Source organism: Mauremys reevesii, linkage group 3, assembly GCF_016161935.1.
Source record: "Mauremys reevesii isolate NIE-2019 linkage group 3, ASM1616193v1, whole genome shotgun sequence".
NCBI lineage: Eukaryota > Metazoa > Chordata > Testudines > Geoemydidae > Mauremys > Mauremys reevesii.
Window position 1 is genome coordinate 83,231,897 of NC_052625.1, and position 19,768 is coordinate 83,251,664.

General features: G+C 42.0%; 1 long non-coding RNA gene across 1 annotated transcript in view; it reads left to right on the top strand.

The window, feature by feature from the left end:
* The first annotated feature begins 8,419 nt into the window (after window positions 1–8,419).
* LOC120402423 overlaps window positions 8,420–19,768 on the top strand; it is a 30,879-nt gene continuing 19,530 nt past the window's right edge. The window contains exon 1 of the long non-coding RNA XR_005597233.1: window positions 8,420–8,471. This is a non-coding gene — a long non-coding RNA (uncharacterized LOC120402423). The remainder of the gene's footprint in view (window positions 8,472–19,768) is intronic.

The window sequence follows — 19,768 nt, forward strand, 5'->3', positions numbered from 1 at the left end:
AATAACGAACCCTGACTGCTTTTTTTTAAAGATTTACAGCTCTGCTGCTGTGTGTCAACAAAACCAGTAACATATAACTGTCGGATGGTCTTTTTTTTCTGGCTCCTTACTCCTCTTAAGGCAGCCTGTCTCAGAGATCTGTCAGAGACCAGACAACAATTCGTTGATCATACACAGAGTAAAAAAAGTGATTAACAGATCATAATGGTCATGCATAATCAATCAAGATTCTACAGGAAAAAACAGTTAAAATGTAAATTAGAGAAGACAATCAGACACAGACATGTAGTCTGAGTTAAGTTTCAGTTCATAAAGAGTTCAGACTCAACAAAAGCTACACTTTGCAGCAGTTGATTTTACTGTCGCTAGCCACTCATTGTGGAACCAGGGCCAGTCTCATGTAGGGATAATGTCTGAGTGGTACATTCATTTCAAGCAAACACTGCAACTAATAGTTTACGGCCTGTCTACTCTGCAAAAGGGACCACACTACTTGCTTGTTCCCCAGACACTTTTAAAACGTGGTTCCATTTTCTAGTGTAGATAGGCCCTAAGAATCCACACACAGAAAAGATTTCCTCTGGTGTAGAGGAAGACTCTTTTTTTTTTTTTTAAATCATGTTTTTCATCCATTTCCTCCAAAGATGCGTCAGAGGGATTAACTAACATGAGATTTCATGGTGTATTTTATTAACAAGATCTGAAACATCTGATCTGGGAATTTGTGCATCACTGAAAATTTCTCAGATGAGCCTCCGAGAGCAACCCATGATGAGTCAAGAAAACAGAACAATGGAAACAGCACCCTTTTGACTTGCATGGTGTTCAGCCTTCTTTTCCTTCCCTTTGGGTTTTCAAAGGCAGGCTGTGAATAGTAAAGTGTCAGTCTCTCACTTAAAGGCTTTGCAGGTGATAGAGTGATGCTTATTCACACCGATATGAGAAGAACCCCACAGCAGGGAGTCAGCTTCTTTCAGACCTCTTTAGAAATGTGTGATAAAGTTATAATGCACCAACACCCTCCTTCCCAGCCTCTAATTTCACTTAAACAAGGCGTGATTAACCTATGTTAGCCTCATTACATATTGATGGGGCTGCAGCTGGGCTGCCCTTATGATGCCAACATAGTTCTGCTTCCTTTAAATTTACTTTGCTTCACACTTCACTATTCTATAGCACTGCAGTATTCAGTGTTTCAGGGCCGTTTTACTATCATCTATCTCAGCTCGCATGCAGCATTCTTTGTGGTGGAATCTGCATGCTTTACAAAATATGATGCACACAAAGATATACTGGGTTCTCCCATAGGACCAGCTTTTTACCTATTAAAAACCTAAACTTAACACCTGTCATCTAGTTCTGAGTACTTATATTACCCATCACTAGAGCACCTTGAGTACCTCTCACACTAATGAATTTACCAGCACAATACCTCCATGAGGCAGGGAACTATTGTTATCTCTATTTTACAGATGGACAGAGCTACAGAGAAAGTAACTTGCTCCAAGTCACACATGAAATGTGTGACAGAGCCAGGAACAGAAACCAAGTCTACATAGTGCCAGTCCAATAATGTCTTAACAAGTCCATCTTTTCTCTCTATTTAGTGTAGAGATATCTCAGGTGCTTATTGCCTCGGTATCCACATGCTGATAGTTGTCTGATTCACCATCCAAGCAATTTACAAACATTAGTTCTCGTAAATCCTTTGTGTAGTAGGTGGGCATTATCATCCCTATTGTACAGATGGGGGATAGGAGGAACAGATTGTTCCAGTGACAATCTCAATGAGTCTGTTGCAAAACTGGGGACAGAATCCAGGATTCCTGTTTCTCTTGTCTGCTATAAATACCTGACAATATAGGGTGACCAGATGTCCCGATTTTATAGGGACAGTCCCGATTTTTGGGTCTTTTTCTTATATAGGCTCCTATTATCCCTCACCCCATCCTGATTTTTCACACTTGCTGTCTGGTAACCCTAAGACAATAACATATCTGGGCTCTTATGAATCCTAGTGGGACATAGTAAATTCCATCTACGGTCCCCACCTACACTGCAAAAACAGCAGGGTTTAAGCACCAGATACAGACCCCTACCACAATGCTCAGCAGTGAAAATAATCCTCTATTCTACATTACAAAGTCAGTTTTGGATAAGCATGATGCTAATCACAGGACCCGCCCAACTATGCTATAACAGGGTTTAGTCTGGCCTGCATGGCCATTTATTAGCTACGTCAAGGAACTACGCTCTAGCCCTGATTCAGATGAAACCAACAAAATGTTGTGTGGACCCAGAAGACATTAAAAATGTCCAGACCCTCTTACCTTGTTCCTAAGTCCCCTCAGTTTCTTTTCCTCTTAGCTCCACTCCCTCCATTTGCCTGCCTTCCTATTTCTCTGCTATCCTCTTCTGCATACATGGCGAGAGTTATCTATCTGTCAGACTATTCTATTCAGACAACCTATCAAACTTCAGAACCACTGGAATGCCCAGATGATCCTTACAATGGCATTTATGTGCCAACATTCAACAGTTCTCACCATGCACTGTAGCGAACATGCCATCTCCACCACCAGCCTAATGAGGAAGTGTTTTCAGGGCCTTGTTTCCTTTTCTTTGTGTTACAGTCTTTCTGATGCTACACAGCTCTAAAAATACTAAAAACACTCCAACCTTCAGTATAGATCTGATGCCCTTTGGAATGAGTACATTAGGAGACCTAAAATGACCACCCCTACTCCATTTTCACTGCTCTGGGAAGTGTCTTACTATGGGTTTGCAGTACTTAATTTGGATTGAAAGAGGTGCCAGGGCTCACACAATATTTTTATTTTCATAATTGATGCCGCAAGCCTAGAGGTGCCATGGGGCTCAGCTCTGGCAAGCACTGACACAAATTAAGCACGGTGTGTTTGTATAATTTCTAGGACAAGGGGGCCCTGATTGGGATCTATGGGTGCCACTCTAATATAACTAGTAAACAGTAATAAAACACTTTGCTAGACTCCATATGCATGTCTTGGAACACAGGGTGCAAGTTGACTGGTGAAGGGAGAATTCCGAATAGTATACTGGTTTAAAAGGGCAGATGGTTTGTGCAGAACTGCAGGGCTTGTTCTTCTGTTTCTTTCTAATATCTACAGAGACACGTGCACTAAGAACCATCTCCAAGAGGCTTCTCACCATTTTGAGAGATCACATTAAAGTCATCCTAAGGTTTTCAGCACAACTTTGCAGGAACTTTGGTTAAAATCCACCTCTCAGACATATGATTTTTATTGGTCCCATGAATGACTGATAATACAGATTTATTGCATTACATTAGAGATGGACCTGAAACAAAGTCCCAGATCCAAATGCCCCCTCGAACTCTGGGGAAGTTCAAATCTAGATCTGGACCTGAGCTTTGCAGCTGATCCTATCTCAGGTCAAATCAAAACTCTGGATCCAATCTGTCATCTACATAGCTATTTTTGGAGCACTAGTGTGAACCCTATTAACCTGTCAGCCCAGTCTGGGAAGCTCATATACATGGAATACTGGACTTGCAACACAGATACACCCTATGTGGCAAGAACCTGCTTCCATGGAGTTAAAGGGTCCCATGGATTTCACTGGGAGCAGGATCAGTCTCAAACCCCATCCCCTGACCTATCCAGACTCCAAACCCCCTAAACTTGTATTGCTGCTTGTTTGGCAGCATAGAACTACACAATTAACTCATAATTTATTTAGAAGTGTAATTCCCTCTTCTGCCCTATCAATTTCTCGTGATTCACTGTCTCTCCCTTTCCACCTTCAGTGATTTGATTTCCATGTGTATGAGAGGAGGTGAGAGCATGAGCATTTCAAAGGCTCGGAAGTGAACCTCCAGCACTGAGATGCTGAAGGACAGAGAGGCATCAGCATGAGAATGTTATCCTAACACCTTTGCAGTAATGGGAGTCAACAGCACAAGTGTTTATTCAGAGACTGGCCTAGCTGGCCACTATATTATTTTCACTCCTAGACGTGTGAAAGGAGGACATGTAAAAAAGTTTACAGCCTGCATTCTTCTCCTGACTAAGAATAAGATGCAGCTGAGTCCTGGAAAAACAAAACCTTTTTATGATGGAGAGAATTAGCTGCTTACAATGAGCCTAATCCTGCAGGCTTTTCTCTGTCCTTACTCAGGTCAGACTCCTGTTGAGGTCAGTGGAAGTTTAGCCTGAGGACAGGAGAATTTCACTCAAGCGGTGGCTCTTGAGAAATTTATTACATTCAAGCAGGATTTTTTGTTTTGTTTTTAATAGCAGAGAATATAATGCCTTATCAGGCTGCTTCATCACAGAGCTGTGCAAGAGAGAAAAATATCTAACATGAGATCAGTAAATGTGGCCTAAGTAATATAAGTTACCATCTGGCTAGTGAAAGCTGCATGTGCTTATCTTGTGTTCTTAAAAGAACACATGGCATATTAATTAGTGTCAAATGATAATAAAAGGCTAGGAAGGCAATTACTGCTGAAGCAACCCTGCTACTATTACTGCTGTGTAGAAGAATGCAGAGAAGTTTCTTAGTCTCATACCCTGTCCCCTGATGGTCTGTCTCAGTTGTGCCAGGGTTGAGGTCCACCCCAGGCCACTCTGCAGCTATAACTGTAGCAACGAGGTTGCCCCTTCAATGCTACAATAGCCCCCAGGGCTGTTACACCCAGGGGAAAACAAAGACAACACCACAGTGTTGGGCTACACAAGCTTTCCTAGGCAGCTGCCACAGCCTTCACCCAGAGGGGCAAGAGAGAAATGGTTTCTGTGGTTCATTCAGTTATTGGTGTTTGTGCTGAGGCAGCTAGAGAGACTGCTGATTAATTTCAGTTGTGGTGGTGGGTTTGGTGATATGGGCCTCTGTCCAATGGGAAAACTAACTAATCTCTTTCACATAAGCTACTGGGGAATGGGGAAATGAACCACACAAATGTTTATAATAGCTCTCTGGGGCTGGATATGAACAGGTGACCCTCAATATGAAGTGCTCTCTCTCTTTCTCATTACCATGTTTCAAAGTGGTCCAGTCCCCCAACCCCCATAAAACTACTACATTAACACATTACCATCAGACGGCTTGGCCCACAACTGGCAAGGGGATTTCTTATGTCATTTAGAAGGAGATCTGTCCTATTTACAACTGGGCAAAACACAGGGAAATATTTTAACCAAACCCCAGCCAGGAGTTGCTGTGAATGCTGGGGTACACCCCAGTGCCCTAGATTGGTAATATGCTGGGTGTACGAGTCAGATGTGCTCAGAGTCAAGTGCCATAGGCACTCCAAGAACTAGGCTCTAGCCCTCAGTGAGTTCCCATTAGCACTCAGTCTTGTTCAGACCGATCCAAACAGCCCCCTTGTTTGAAGGCCACTCAGGTATGTGCTGCTTGTGGCTGACACTGGTGTCCTTGCCAGCTGCTTCCCAGCTCAGCTCCCAAACTGCCCAGCCACCTACCTCTCCATAAAATCATAGGACTGGAGGGGACCTTGAGAGGTCATCTAGTGCTGTCCCCTGCACTCGTGGAAGGGCTAAGTGTTATCTTCTATACCATCCCTGACAGGTGTTTGTCTAACCTGCCCTTAAAAAGCTCCAGTGATGGAGATTCCATAACCTCCCTAGGCAATTTGTTCCAGTACTGACAGGAAGTTTTTCCTAATGTCCAACCTAAACTACCCTTGCTGAAACTTAAGCCCATTACTTTTTGACCTACATCTCCAACCCAGGACATCCCCTCTCCCCATCCTGAGCCAAGACCCTCTAACCTCAAGCAGTGCACCCCTTTCCTGTGCTGGGCTGAATGTTGCACTTGGTATTAATAGAGCACCTAGTAAGAAGCCAGCAGATTCATTGCAATAAATTGTAGAGAACATTTCTTTATTGGCCATGAGATAAGCTAAACAAATTTTCCCTCATCTCTAGTGTCTATGGCAAGAGAGGTTTAGCACTATAATGAACATGGGTGTATGCGGCACATGCCATACACACCAGGATCTTCTAGAAGGTTCAGTCACTGTCTGGTGTGCCATAATAGCCTGTCTCTGTCACTCAGTGGCCTGTTACTGCTCATGACTCAGACCTCCTACCAGGACACTTAAAGCCTCACCCCTTCTATGCAGAGCCATGCAACCTGACCTGAAGGGATTAGCTACAAGTATTGGGTTCAGGTCTGAAAACAATCCAACCCTCTTGTGTTTCAGTGATATTGTCTCTGATCTCCTGCCCATGGTGTTGATGCAAGGCAGTGGCTGCCTATACACCCTGTTCCCCCTCACCACCACTTGGCTATGCTGTGCATGTGCTATAGAGTGAGGATACTAATGAATCACAAAAAGAACAGGAGTACTTGTGGCACCTTAAAGACTAACAAATTTATTTTAGCATGAGCTTTCGTGAGCTACAGCTCACTTCTTGAATCACAGTGCCTCTCACCTCAGCACACACAGCACAGTGAGGCGGCAGCAGCAGCTGGCAGAAGCAGGGCACACAACCACTGCCATGCCAACCCCATTAGCAGGAGGCAGCTGGAGACAGATCCCATGCACAGAGAGCAAGAAGTCCCCAAATAAAGCTCCAACAACAAGGCAGGAGCACTGACACAGGTTTGGGGCGGGGGGGGGGAGGGGAAGCACTGGGTTTCGGTTGGGTCTGCAAACATCTTAACACTCTTAGGGCAGGTTTAAGTCTAGGTGAGGTTTTAAAGTTATGCCTGAGCAGACCTCTATTTGTAGGGTAATAAAAAAAGGCAATAACCTAACCTAAAGCCTTGATAACCACATACCAGGCTTTCAACCTAGACTGTCCTCACCCCTTTACTCCTAAGGCTTTCATTCACCTGTAGGGGAACCCAAGTCCTCTGGGTTCTGGCCCAGAGCCCTTGTAATAAGTAGCTCAGGTCTATTCCTTATGAATCCTCCCTGTGTCCTACCTTTGTCTGTTTGCAGGCTTCCAGCCTCCCTCCCTAGAGTTTCCTCTTACCACAGATTTTCACAGTTACTGAAGAGGTGTCTCAGGATAGCTCCTATTCTCTCTAGTAACTACCTAGAACTAGAAGAACCTCTTCACAGCTGCTAATCTCTCACTTCAAGGCTATTCCCAGGGTCTAAGATCCCTACTACAGATTTCCTCTCTCAGTCCTTCCTAACTAGCCTGGCAGTCCTTCTTTCATAGGAACCACCCAGGCTGGTTCTCCCCAGCTGGGTCTAATTCATAATTACCTATCTCTCCTCCAGGTGCCACAGATTGAGCTAATTGGGCTCGCTGACTCTCCTTAACCCTGTCACTGCCAGTGTGGGGTTTATACACCCTATCACACATGGTTTCCAATTTTTGAATTTTCTGGGGGCAACATTTCTTATGGTGATCAGAAGGGAGACCATTTTGTTCCTCATTAGGAGCCATGGTTTTCAAAAGTGGGAGGAGTCAAGAGTGCATCCAGTTAAGCCACAAAGCTCCAGAAAGGGAAGGAAAATATGATCGCCCTGAAGAGCAATAAATCGATATCTCACTGTGCAGTGCACATCACTGGTCCACCAATGCACTTTGGGACTACATAGGAACTATCTAGACTTGGTCTAGCTGTGTGGGGCTCATCATGGGTTACACCATGTTCAGACCTGGTTCCCTTCTCCTGTGGTAGACACAAGAGTCACAGCACCTTATACACCTCCAGGCATCTGTTCTGTCAGGATTTGTGCAGATTTGGGGTTCTGCCATCTTGTTCTTTTCATCATGCCCTCTTGTGGATATGGCATTGCTTTTCACATGCGTCACCAGGACTGCTGTGCAGTTATTTCTGCTAGTGCATCTTAATATGCTTCTTGGCAGGATCCTTCCCCTCACCTCCTCCTGAATGGCATCATACAGCAGAGAGAAATTAGAGAGGATAAATTGTTGCCTGGAGTATATTTCCAAATATTTTGTCCAGTATAAATGCTCAGCATTTTGGGAAGACAAAAGAGACGAACAGGCTGATGAGTGACTACAATTTTGCTCATAGAACTGCAGCTCTATAAGTTACCCTATTACTACTACTATTTGTATTATGGTAGTACTGAGAGACCACCACTGAGATCAGAGCCCCATTGTGCCAGGTGCTATACAAACACAGAAAGACAGACAGTCCCATCCTCATACAGGTTACAGTCTAAATAGACCAGACAGACAAAGGTGTGAGAAGGAAGGCTTAGGATCTCTGTTTTACAGATGGGGGGACGGAGGCACATTGATTTCAATTGGAGTTAGGCAGCTAAATAACTTTGAGGATGAGGGCCTAAGTGACTTGCCCAAGGTCACACAGGAAGCATGTAGCAGAGCTGGGAGTTGAGCCCACATTTTCTGAGTGCCAATTCAGTGTGTTAGCTACAAAACCAGAGGCAATGCCGGGGGAGGGAGAGAATGCACCTGGCTTGTACTGAGCATGCTCTGAAACATCTGCTGAAGGTACTGTCTTCATTCTGCTTCCTCCCCCACTACTGGTGGGTAGGGTCATCGTCTCTGCACAAAACCATACTATAAAGAGTAGCATAAATGTGCTAGGGCTGTTGTGGGGAGGCCAGGGGAAGGGGAAATATGTGGGTATATGCAGAATGTTATACCTTCCTTTTAATTTTCAAAACAAACATGTGCCTGCTTTTTTGCTTCCTGCATATGAATATCCTCTGCCTTGATTTTACAGCAGGCTGCCTAGCCCAACAGTGAAGCATTTACCGCAACTCCATAAGGAAACCCTCTGGCCAAGTCAGGAATAGTGTTTATGTGATGCAGTGGGTACAACTTACAGCCTTCCTCAGCAAGAGGAGTGGCTGGCACAAAAGAGGGCATTCTGAAGGTGAAGAGTAATTGGGGGGCAATAACTAATCTCTCAGGGCTCAGGTGCACCCTCTCTTTCCTCCAAAAAAGTTTGCTGGATAACATTCTGTGTAAGTCCAGTAGATGATTTTTAAAACTTCAGCATCTCAACCCTTTTTAAATGAATTAAAGTAAAACAGCAGAAGAGATTAGACCATATTAAGGGCTAATTATTTGGCAAAATTGCATTTTTTAAATTTAATCATCTGCAGAGTTACACAAGGGCAAAACAGGAGCAGTCAGAAACAGCTGAGTGATTTTGGCCAAAGGATTCATCCCCAACTCTAGTCTAAGATCTTGCAAATACGAGTCACTCCACCCTACCTGATACAGCTCATGAGGGTCTTGGAACATCAGCTACTGGGCTTGTGGCTGTATGGGGAGTAGCTAATGTTCCATGATAGTAACAGAGTGGAGCCAATTATAATGGTCACAGTTCTGCACAAATTCCTGAGAAACAGGGGTCCTAATGAAAGTGCTGAGAATCCAGGCTGGACCACACAATCAGAGGTCAGCAGTTGTTTTGCTATTGATTTCAATGGGAGTAACACTGTCCAGATAACTCAGGTAGCTGATTTAAAAAAAACATTCAGGGCACAGATTTCATCTGTTAGTCTATAAGGTGCCACAGGATTCTTTGCTGCTTCCATTAATTACATGCATTCAAGTTTCACTATAGTCAGCAAGAGTCACATGTGTAAAACTGATGGGATAACTGGGTCTCAGGAATGCATCCTACTTGCAACACTTTTAAGAAGGCTTCTTTACTTCCTCTGAAGCACAAAGCAGGGGCCATGGCTGAAGGCAGAACATCAGACTCCATTATCTGGTGGTCTGATCTGGTACAGCCAATCCTACTTAATCTTGATTTCATCCCCTTTTTTTCAGCGCCACTGGTTAGTGTTTGATATGCATGACACTGGGATAATTATCACTGCATCTGTTTTTTCTGTTACAGCAGCATGTTTAGCCAGATAATCATTTGCAATAGGATGGAGGATTCTCAGACATTTAGTGAGAGGCATCTGTTTCATTTTAGCCTGAAATAATCATCATAAAAACAAAGTCAAAATTGGAAAAAGGTCAAAATCAGATAGTTACCCAGGTGGGACTGGGAAATGCTAACATGAGGTAGTGCACTAAATGGTCTACTACCCGATCAACTCAATTTTTAATACATAATTGTAAAAATGGAAATCTGATTGCCTCACATATACCAGACATAACCAGATTTCATGAGCATCTTTGGCAACACTGCAAAGGAATTGATGCCAACCAAGAATCAAATGGAGCCCAATTTAATTCCCTAGAACAAAACCAGACTCTACTTTGCCATCTTGTATTAAGTAGTCACTTCTAATGGAGCACACAGAATAAGATTCTTCATCAAAATACAACCAGGTTCCAGGAATTCTGGACATAAAGTAAAAAGTCTGCTGGCCAAACAATGCTTTATTTGATTACTTCTTGTTAAAAAAATAAATACTTAAAGAGAACATTCACATAACCCCGTGTCCATTTCAGAGTCTGTGGTTTTCTAAAATGAACTAAAAATACAATACTTGGCTAAGGGCATTCCCACTATCTGTCTTTTAAGAACAAAGAAGATTTGAAGTATGAAAATCAAGAATGAATCTTTATAAGAGTCTATGACAAGGTACTTTACATTTGTAGGGTGAGAGAGACCATATAATCTAACACCTTTTCCATCTCTGACGGTTGTGTTTTTATGCTAACAAGCAGAGGAATACTCTTATACATGATGCAGTTTTTTCCCCTCAAAGAGCAACTTCACAGTAGGTAAAGTTTACCCATCAGTATAGGCTTCCAGGCTGTGGAACCTGGTGGATCTGCTGTTGGAGGGAAGGTGTGACTTCACAACTCCTTTGTGCGTCAGAACATTGCTCTGTGTCAATGCCCCAGAGATGGTAGGGTTAAGAATATGTGGCCACTGTATCTACAGTTTGAAGGACCAACCACTTGAGGGTTGTTAAGAGACAATGCCAGGAAAGGAAAAGGCCTGGGAAACAGAAGATCAAAGGGACTATAGTGGATTTAAAAGGGACTTTCTGTCAAGAGAGATGGGAGTTGTTCAGGGGAATCAGAATAAAATGCAGGCACCCACTGGGTGGGCTGAAGGAGACAGATTATCGTCCGGGTAAGATGCCTTTAGGTAATATAGACATGTATGTAGACTGTTTTAAAATCCCTTTTTCTATCAAAGCTTTGTTCCCACTGCAAAATAACCAATACTTTGGTTTAAGAAGGCTGTCTGATCCTGGGTCACAGATTGCTGAAGGAAAGGACCGCAGAGGTTGAACCCATTTGGACCTCTTGGATAAGCACAGTTGATATACAGGGTGTTGTAGCCCAGAGCCCAGTCTAGGAGTGGGAGAATACAGACTTCTGCCTTGCAAAGGCATGAGGCCTGATACCAGATGGATGCACTCAGAGAGGCCAGAAATGGGACTGAGATGGAGCTAGTCCTGTAACCATGAGCTCTCCTATGGGTTTGGAGTGGGAGGAGTCCACTCGGAGATAGTTCTCCCATGCCCTGTTCAAGCTTTGTAAGACTAGCTTTGTGGGTGGTGGGGGGAGGTGAGGGGTGAAGCAGAGTTTCACTATAACTGGAATTACAGTTTGCACATTGAAATGCAATGAAACAACCTGGGGATTTTATTTTCCTTCATTATCTAAATCAAGGGGTTCTCAAACTGGGGGTCAGGACCCCTCAGGGGGTTGTGAGGTTATTACATGGGAGGTTGTGAGCTTTCAACCTCCACCCCAAACCCTTCTTTGCCTCCAGCATTTATAATGGTGTTAAATATATTAAAAAGTGATTTTAATGTATAAGGGGGGGGTCGCACTCAGAGGCTTCCTATGTGAAAGGGGTCACCAGTACAAAAGTTTGAGAATCACTGATAAATGGCGTTCCACTGTACCTGAGTTCATTATAAATGGGTTTCACTGAACTTACATGGTATGGCTAGGGGAAATTCCAGTTGACACTTTTAAAATCTTTCAGCTTGCCTCTGTTGGTTTTGCTTGAGGACCAATATTATAACCCCCAGAATCAGCAGTGTGACTCTTGTTTTCTAGGTACATAAGAAGTCTTTGTACCTCTCTGGTAGACAGCAGGGCTGTGAGAGGACTCAGGAGGGAGGCTCTTACAGGGTGAAAGGCACATTCTGATTTCTCTTTCATGGAGATTTTATGTTCATTCACTTTTGGTTTTGTTGTTTTCCTAAAAGTCACATCCAGGTTGAATGTGCTTGTTTTGCTTGTTGTGAATGGACAACGTAACACATAGCCCTAAGAACTTATAAATCTCACTGTCCTGTTTAAAAAACCTTGCTAGCCAACTGGGCTCATGTTGAAAACATCCACATAGAATGTCTACTAGTGACACTGTTCATACATATAGCACCCGGCACTACTTATTCAGTTGGGATTTTTGATCTTGGGATAAAGTGCTTCTTTCCACACTTGTCCCCCAAAAGTGAAATGGATTTAAAAACAAAACTAGTTTCTGACTAGTAACAATTTGCCCCATCAAGGTGTTTTGTGATTGGTGACAGGATTTGGAGATATTTATCTCTCTCTAGAGTGAGATATACATAATGAAACATTATATTCTATTCAAACACTGCTTCATGTTTACTTTATACTATTAAAAATAACAGTATGGAGTGAGATTTAAATAACAACACGTTTCTACTTCACAAAAATGACCAGCAGGGCTGACTTGTTTGATGCTCTCTCAGCTGGCTGCCTGTCAGCGTGAAAAACTCAGCACTTCCATCGTCTAATGCCATGTAAATTATACCACTGTGTTGTGATACATCAATTAAGTTCTTTGAATAAATTAATCAGAAAATTTTGTAAGGATGTTTCTTTGCTTTCAAAAAACATAAACACAAACACAAACCCAGGTTTTGTGTATATCTGGTGGTTTGTTTTCCTCTGGAGTTAATTCATGGGTTGAAAATCTTTCATGCATATACATTCTCATATGTAAATAAGGAATAAAAAGCTTTGCATTCTGTGTGAAAGGCCTCAAAACACTTCTCATAATTTAACTTAATAGACTTTAGCAACATGCCAGCTAAATAAAGTGCCTCACACACATTTAGATGAAGCATCAGCTTTGCAGCTGACTGACTACTGCTCCATTATTTCTACTAATTACATATTCATTTGCCTTAAAGAGCAGTTTTACTACTGATTCAACTGGAAACTGTTTGCATAAAGCCAAATATAAAAGCAGTATTATGAAACCCAACTTTTAAGTGCAAATATGGGACCAAATTCAGCCACGGAGTAAAGGAGGTGTTGCTTCCCATGAAGTCAATGGGAGTTGTGCCTGCTTGCTCAAGGGCTGAATTTGGCCCATATGCAGTATTAAATTAGTACAATATTAGCTATATAGCTAAGATCAGCTAAGATACTATGGTGCTCTGTGTGTTTATAGATGTACAAACAAATGTGCTAAACAAAAGCCCATAAGGGCCAGATCCTCAACTGGTATAAATCAGCAAAGCTCCACTGGGAGCTCTCCCAATTTATACCAGTAGAGGATCTGGCCTTATATTTCAAAATGAATCTAATTTTTCAAAGAGTAATAGATTTTCCCCTCTGCCTTGGAAAGTGAAAACCCACTTAGTGCCTACAGAGTGAGCTGCAAGAGAGGCGGTAAGAGCAATTCTTGCTTTTGCCTAAGTACATTTTTACTAGCACAGCCTCAACAACGATACTGACCATGGTAAAAGGCTAACACCTTCCCAATTTCAGCTTTGGTTGCTGCATTTTGATTAAATCCTATTAATTTTTAATTCCTATAGCTTTTCAGGAGAAGCTTTGACTCCTTGAATCAAAGAGTGTGATCTTTACACCCTGCTCTGAGCATCACCCTTTACGGGATGGTTTTCCTTTTCACTTTCAGATGTCACCTGCCTCCACTTATTATATTAAAGGTGGCCAAAAAGAAGAGTACACAGGCTCTCATGGGAATGGCTTGGGAAAAGACACCATTTGACATTGTGAGCCTGATCCCCTGCTGGTGTAAACCAAAGTTGTTCCACTGAAGTCAGTGGAGCTACATTGATTTAATCAGCTGAGAATCTAGCCTTTTTATGTAAACACTATTATGGTAAAGAAAACAGATCCAAAATATTCTCTAAAATTTGGAATCAAGCAACTGAGCATCACTCAAATAAAACAGAATAAAGCGGATTTCCTGCCAGAGCTAATTTCATTTTACAGGATTTCTTGCAGTAGAGTTGGAAGCTGCATTGGGGAGTGGGCTGATTTTTTTTTATTTGGTTTTTCATTTGTTTTGTCTTTAGGAATGTTCTTGCTATTGGGGTTTTCTTTATCAAAGGTCTGGCAGCCCTTACATTTCTCAATCTGTGTGAAACTACACATGGGTATTTTAAGGTTTCATTTTACGATATAAAATTATTGCTAGAATCCTAGACTGCTATCTATATCAAAATATATGCGGGGTGGGAGGGGGGAATCTATAGATATAGATAATACCTAGCTCTTATATAGTGCTTTTCAACTATAGGTCTCAAAGCACTTTCCAAAGGAGATCAGTATCATTCTGTAAATAAATACATATATTTCCCTTTGGAAAAATCAATGCAAAATTAACTGCCTAAATAACAAGAATGAAAGGTTCTCTCCAGCAAAACAGAGGATGGTCTGTACCACATTTGGCAAATAGGCATTAATGGTCTGAAACAATGTGTGTTTGAAGAAAAGGATTGCAGGAGGAGGGAGAATTGTAAATATTGCCCACAAATTATTCAATACTCCTTTCACGCTTCAGTATTAAAGACAGGCTAAATTAGCAGCTCCCCTCCCCCGACGCAAGTCATGTCTGTTTACGCTCGGTAATGACAAAATGTAGACAACTGTCTGCTAGGACTGTGGTGACATTGGCACACACATACCAGACAAGCAGAATGTTGTGGGAAACAGAGATTGAAGCATCTTGCTATACGAGAAATAATTATCATGGGAATTGTTGTTTCGCAGTGCAACAGCTATAATAAATAGTTGCCATATGCTAAGCACAGATGCCTTCTTGAAAAGCAGCCCTGTGATGGTTGAGCCCACATTCTCCAGAGTCTGGGGCTGTAATTAAATGATTGGCTCATTGCAATCTGAGCTACTGCCCCAAGAAAAGATATCTCACACTGCTAAAAGATTAGAGAAGAAGGTAGTCAGTAACAGCTCTGTTTTATTTGATTGGTTTTGCAGGGAAAGGCAGTGCTGGACTGCTTGCTGCTTTGTGGTGGCACTGTGAGATGATTTCAATGCATTTGAAGGTTTCAGGCTCCATTTGATTTTGGAACTTGGGAGTGGGCTGATATACCGAAAAAGACCAAAGGATAGATTCACAAAGAAACTTAAGTGTGTCAACACTGATTCTCACCACGCTCAACTTTTAGGTGCCAAGAGAATCAGTGGAATTCACAAAATCTGGGTTAGGAATTTAGGCTCTCTACACAGTGAATGGAGAGAGACGGGTATCTCACAATGGGATTCACAAAAGCCAGCATGTTAAGCGGCTTCCTGCCTAGGGGCTAGTCTACACTAGAAGTGCTACATCGGCACAGCTACGCTGATGTAGCTGTGCCACTAGAGTGCCCCCATTGGCATAATAAATCCACCTCTGCGAGACACAGCGCTATCGACACTGGTGCTTAGGCCGGTGTAACTTATGTCGCTCAGGGGGGTGGCTTATTCACACTTCTGAGTGACGTAAGTTATACTGAAGTAAGGGGTAGTGTAGGCCTGGCCTAAGTTAGCCAATGGAACATGCCAAGGCAAGGGGTATATTCTATGCCCTGCCCCTTTTTCAGAGATAGGTGCCTTCTCTCTCACACACTCTGTTTGTTGCTCATCATCTTAGATCCCCAACTCTTTGATGCAGAGACCTTATTATCCCCATGTTCATTTACATATATCCACATCCCCTATCACCTTTTGTATGATAGTGTCCATAAATCACATCAGCTGAATTGTCCATAAGATGTTACATCATGTACGATATTTATTAAGTTTAATAAATGTTGTACATGACATAACATCTTATGGCAAAATGGTAATACAATTTGTGAAAATATATTTTTCAAAAAGTTACTAACCAAACTAATAAAATGTGTTAGTCAAAACACCAGTTTGGACTGCTTTCCCTTTCTCATACGGTTAATACATGACTGATTTTTAAGAACAAAAAGAAATTTCCTAATCAAATTATTTAAATTTTCATTCAGATTATCACTTTTCACTGGAAACTTTTTCTTACCTAAATCTCAGTTGTGTCCTCTGTCATGACTCATAATAACAACTTTACTTAGTAACTTCTTTAATTACCCAAACCTCATTTAGGCAGATATTTTTGATGTTCCCCAAGATAATTTGAGATGTATTGGTAGGAAAGACTATTAAGATATTAAACTCTGCCAAGTGACCTCTGAGCATTTCAAATAGCTCTCTTGTGTATGTTTTATGCATTCTTATTATATGAGACTTTCACTAGGTAAATAATAAATCTGCATTTAGAGTATGTTATTAACCAAAAAACTACACAAAGACAGACAGTGCTGACCTGTTGGCTTTTTTCAACTCCTGTTCCATTTGCAATGACATTTGCAAGGTAGCTTCATAAGAGACAAATTCTCAAGTGTGTAAGATTCTTCTTCAGCATATTAAAATCTTATGGGCTTGATGCCTAGGAATCCTCAGAAGTTTCTCTGTCTCCAGTGTCTTTTGGGACTTTTACTGATGTCTCTCAAACACAAGAAAGAATTTAAAAAATTGATTTATTGGTCATTAATAATCACAGCATTTATCTCACTGGTGTTGTTACTAGCCTATTAAAGTTGTATCCAGCAGTGACACACAGGGTCATTTTTGCAGACAGAATATGATGATGATAATAAATGGAATCCTTGAAAAGGGTCCATTATATAGCCCCTTTTACCCTGAAAGATTTACAAACTCAAACCCCAATTCTGCATATAGCTCGACACAGACAGACACTTTCACCCACATGGAGGCTAACGAAAGTCAATAAAGTTCTGTACTGGCACAAGCATTCACTCCATGGATCCAGTTCCAGGATCGAGGCCCTTGGGCCAAATTCTGCAGTCTTTACTCAAGTCTTCCTAGGCAAAACTCCCATTGAGCCAAAGGGGAGTTATGGCCTGCATACCAACTGAAGGATTTGGCCCATAAACTGACAGTCAATCTGTGTATGCTACACTCCCCATTGAGATGTGGCCGTCTCTGGCAAGAATGACACAGGGTAGCAATTCAATAGCAATATTACTCACAGTTTAGAACAGGAAGTGAAGGAGGAATTTAAACTGCTGGGGGAATATAGGGGAGTAAATTCTAATGACCTAAAGTTGAAATTTGACTATGACACCAGAGCTAACACCTTGACAGTTGTGAAAAGTGCCATGCAGTCTTTAATAACATCAAATGGTCAGGATCTTTGCTTTCCATTTCACCTGAAGAATTAGTCAGAGAGGCACACTGAGGATCAATAATAACCATTCCTAAGCTGAAACACATGCACAGTTATCAGGGAAGAAACAAGTTATGGGAATCAAAAGTCTAGACCTCCTCTGCTTCCTAAGTAGGGTAACCAGATAGCAAATGTGAAAAATCGGGACAAGGGGTGGGAGGTAATAGGTGCCTATATAAGAAAAAGCCCCGCATATCGGGACTGTCTCTATAAAATTGGGACATCTGGTCACCCTGTTCCTGAGTGCATGTGCACAGATGAGTGAGAAGGTACAGAGCATGCACTGGTTTGATACAAGGGGCTCCCAGGAGTCCCCTGTTAAAATTTTGCCCCCCAATAAATGTTGGTGAAATTGTGGAGAAAGAGGAGATTTTATGCACATCTGATGGACATTAGATGGTATTGGGCTGCAGTCCATAACCGAATATCACAAGTGGATGGATATTTATTACCAAATCATCCTTTGGTAATCCTCCCACTGTTTCCTAGTGGAAATGGTCTCACAAAAGGAGATGAAAAATCAATCTCTCATCTGCTAGTAGCTTCTTGGCTATTGGTAGCCACTCGTTAGAAAAAGGAAAACAGCCCAACCATAGGTTCAAAAAATTGTGGGAGGTTGTGGTTATGGAAAAATTGACACACCAATTACTTACCCAGCAAAATAGACAGAGGACGGATAGATACTTAGATATTTGGCTACCTTTTATGCAATACTCACAGTACATTCACCCACAACAAAATCAGCAGACCTGTCCAATTTTTTAAAATAATACCATTTGAAAGACATACCTGGTCTGTTAAATGTGTATATCAAGATTTCCCTCAATTTAATAAAATCACTAGAAATTACATAAGTGTTGTAATGATGCTTATTCTATAATATGGTAACGGCCTGTGAAATAGAAAGCTCTGATAACTATAATTCTGTATAATATCTCTTTAAACAAAAGGTAATTGTTGTAATGATTGTTTTGTTTCTGATATTTACAGGGCAAGGATTTGTAAACTTGTTAAAACTTCCTAAATAAATAGTTGTTTAAAAAAAAAATCTGCCCCCCAGCTGAAGGGAAGTTTGGGATCATCTAGTTCTGATGATATCAGCCACCCTCCCAAATAATATGAAATCATCTGAACATCAGATGAGTTACAGAAGAGCCCTGTTTTGCCTATCAAATGGGCCAGATTGCACTGAATGGCAGATATTTTCAAAAAATTCCCAGGAATAGAGTATGTCTTGTCAATCCCTCCCTCCAGGGTCTTCATTCCAACCCCGCTTTTTCAGATTACATAAACTGGCCACCGTGCTACATTACCAATATATCAGTATATTTTTCGGGACCAAAGCGTACACATTTTCCAGCAAAGGGCTTCATACAGGTGTGTTACCTCCTCCCCTTGACTGTGGTTATGAGAAGGCATAACCAGAAGCTGGGAATGAGTGACAGGGAATGGATCACTCGATGATTACTTGTTCTGTTCATTCCCTCTGGGGCACCTGACATTGGCCACTGTCAGGGCCAGCTCCAGGGTTTTTGCCGCCCCAAGCGGCAAAAAAAAATAAAAGAAGAAGAAGAAGAAGCCGCGATCGGCGGCAGCTCCACCGCGCCGCTTTCTTCTTCAGCAGCAATTTGGCAGCAGGTCCTTCCCTCCAAGAGGGACCGAGGGACCCACGGCCGAATTGCTGCTGAAGAGCCCGATGTGCAGCCCCTTCCACTTGGCCGCCCCAAGCACTTGCTTGCTGAGCTGATGCCTGGAGCCGGCCCTGGCCACTGTCAGAAGACAGGGTATTGGGTTAGATGGACCTTTGGTCTGACCCAGTATGGCCATGCTTCTGTTCTTATTTGTGTTCCAATGGGAAAACAATTACTACTTCTCCCCTCTCCCCACCTGCAAGCACATGCACCTCTAGAACAAGGGGATTCTCACAGGTTGGGACCCTTCATAAGATATTAGCAGCACATCAGTGACAATTCCAGTGAGTCCCAGAAGCCAGAGTATGGGACAGCAAATGTGAATACCTTGAATGGTTTACAACCTAAGTGCAAAGTGGAATTTTCAATGTTCCTTAAATCGAAGGACAATAAAATGTGTGTGAACAACATCAAGCACAGTGGGACCCTGATCCCAGATTGGGGCCTCTAGATGCTACTACAATACAAACAAACAGATAAATAAATAAAAATAATTAATAATAAATACATTAAACACAGGACTAGGAGAGACAGTTTGGCAGAGCAACTATACTGACCTGGGGTTTTTATCTTTGCCTTAGTTATTCTTTACTGTTGCCATAGCCTCTTTTCAAAGTTAAATATCTCAGGCACTTTATCCACTTATTTTTAAA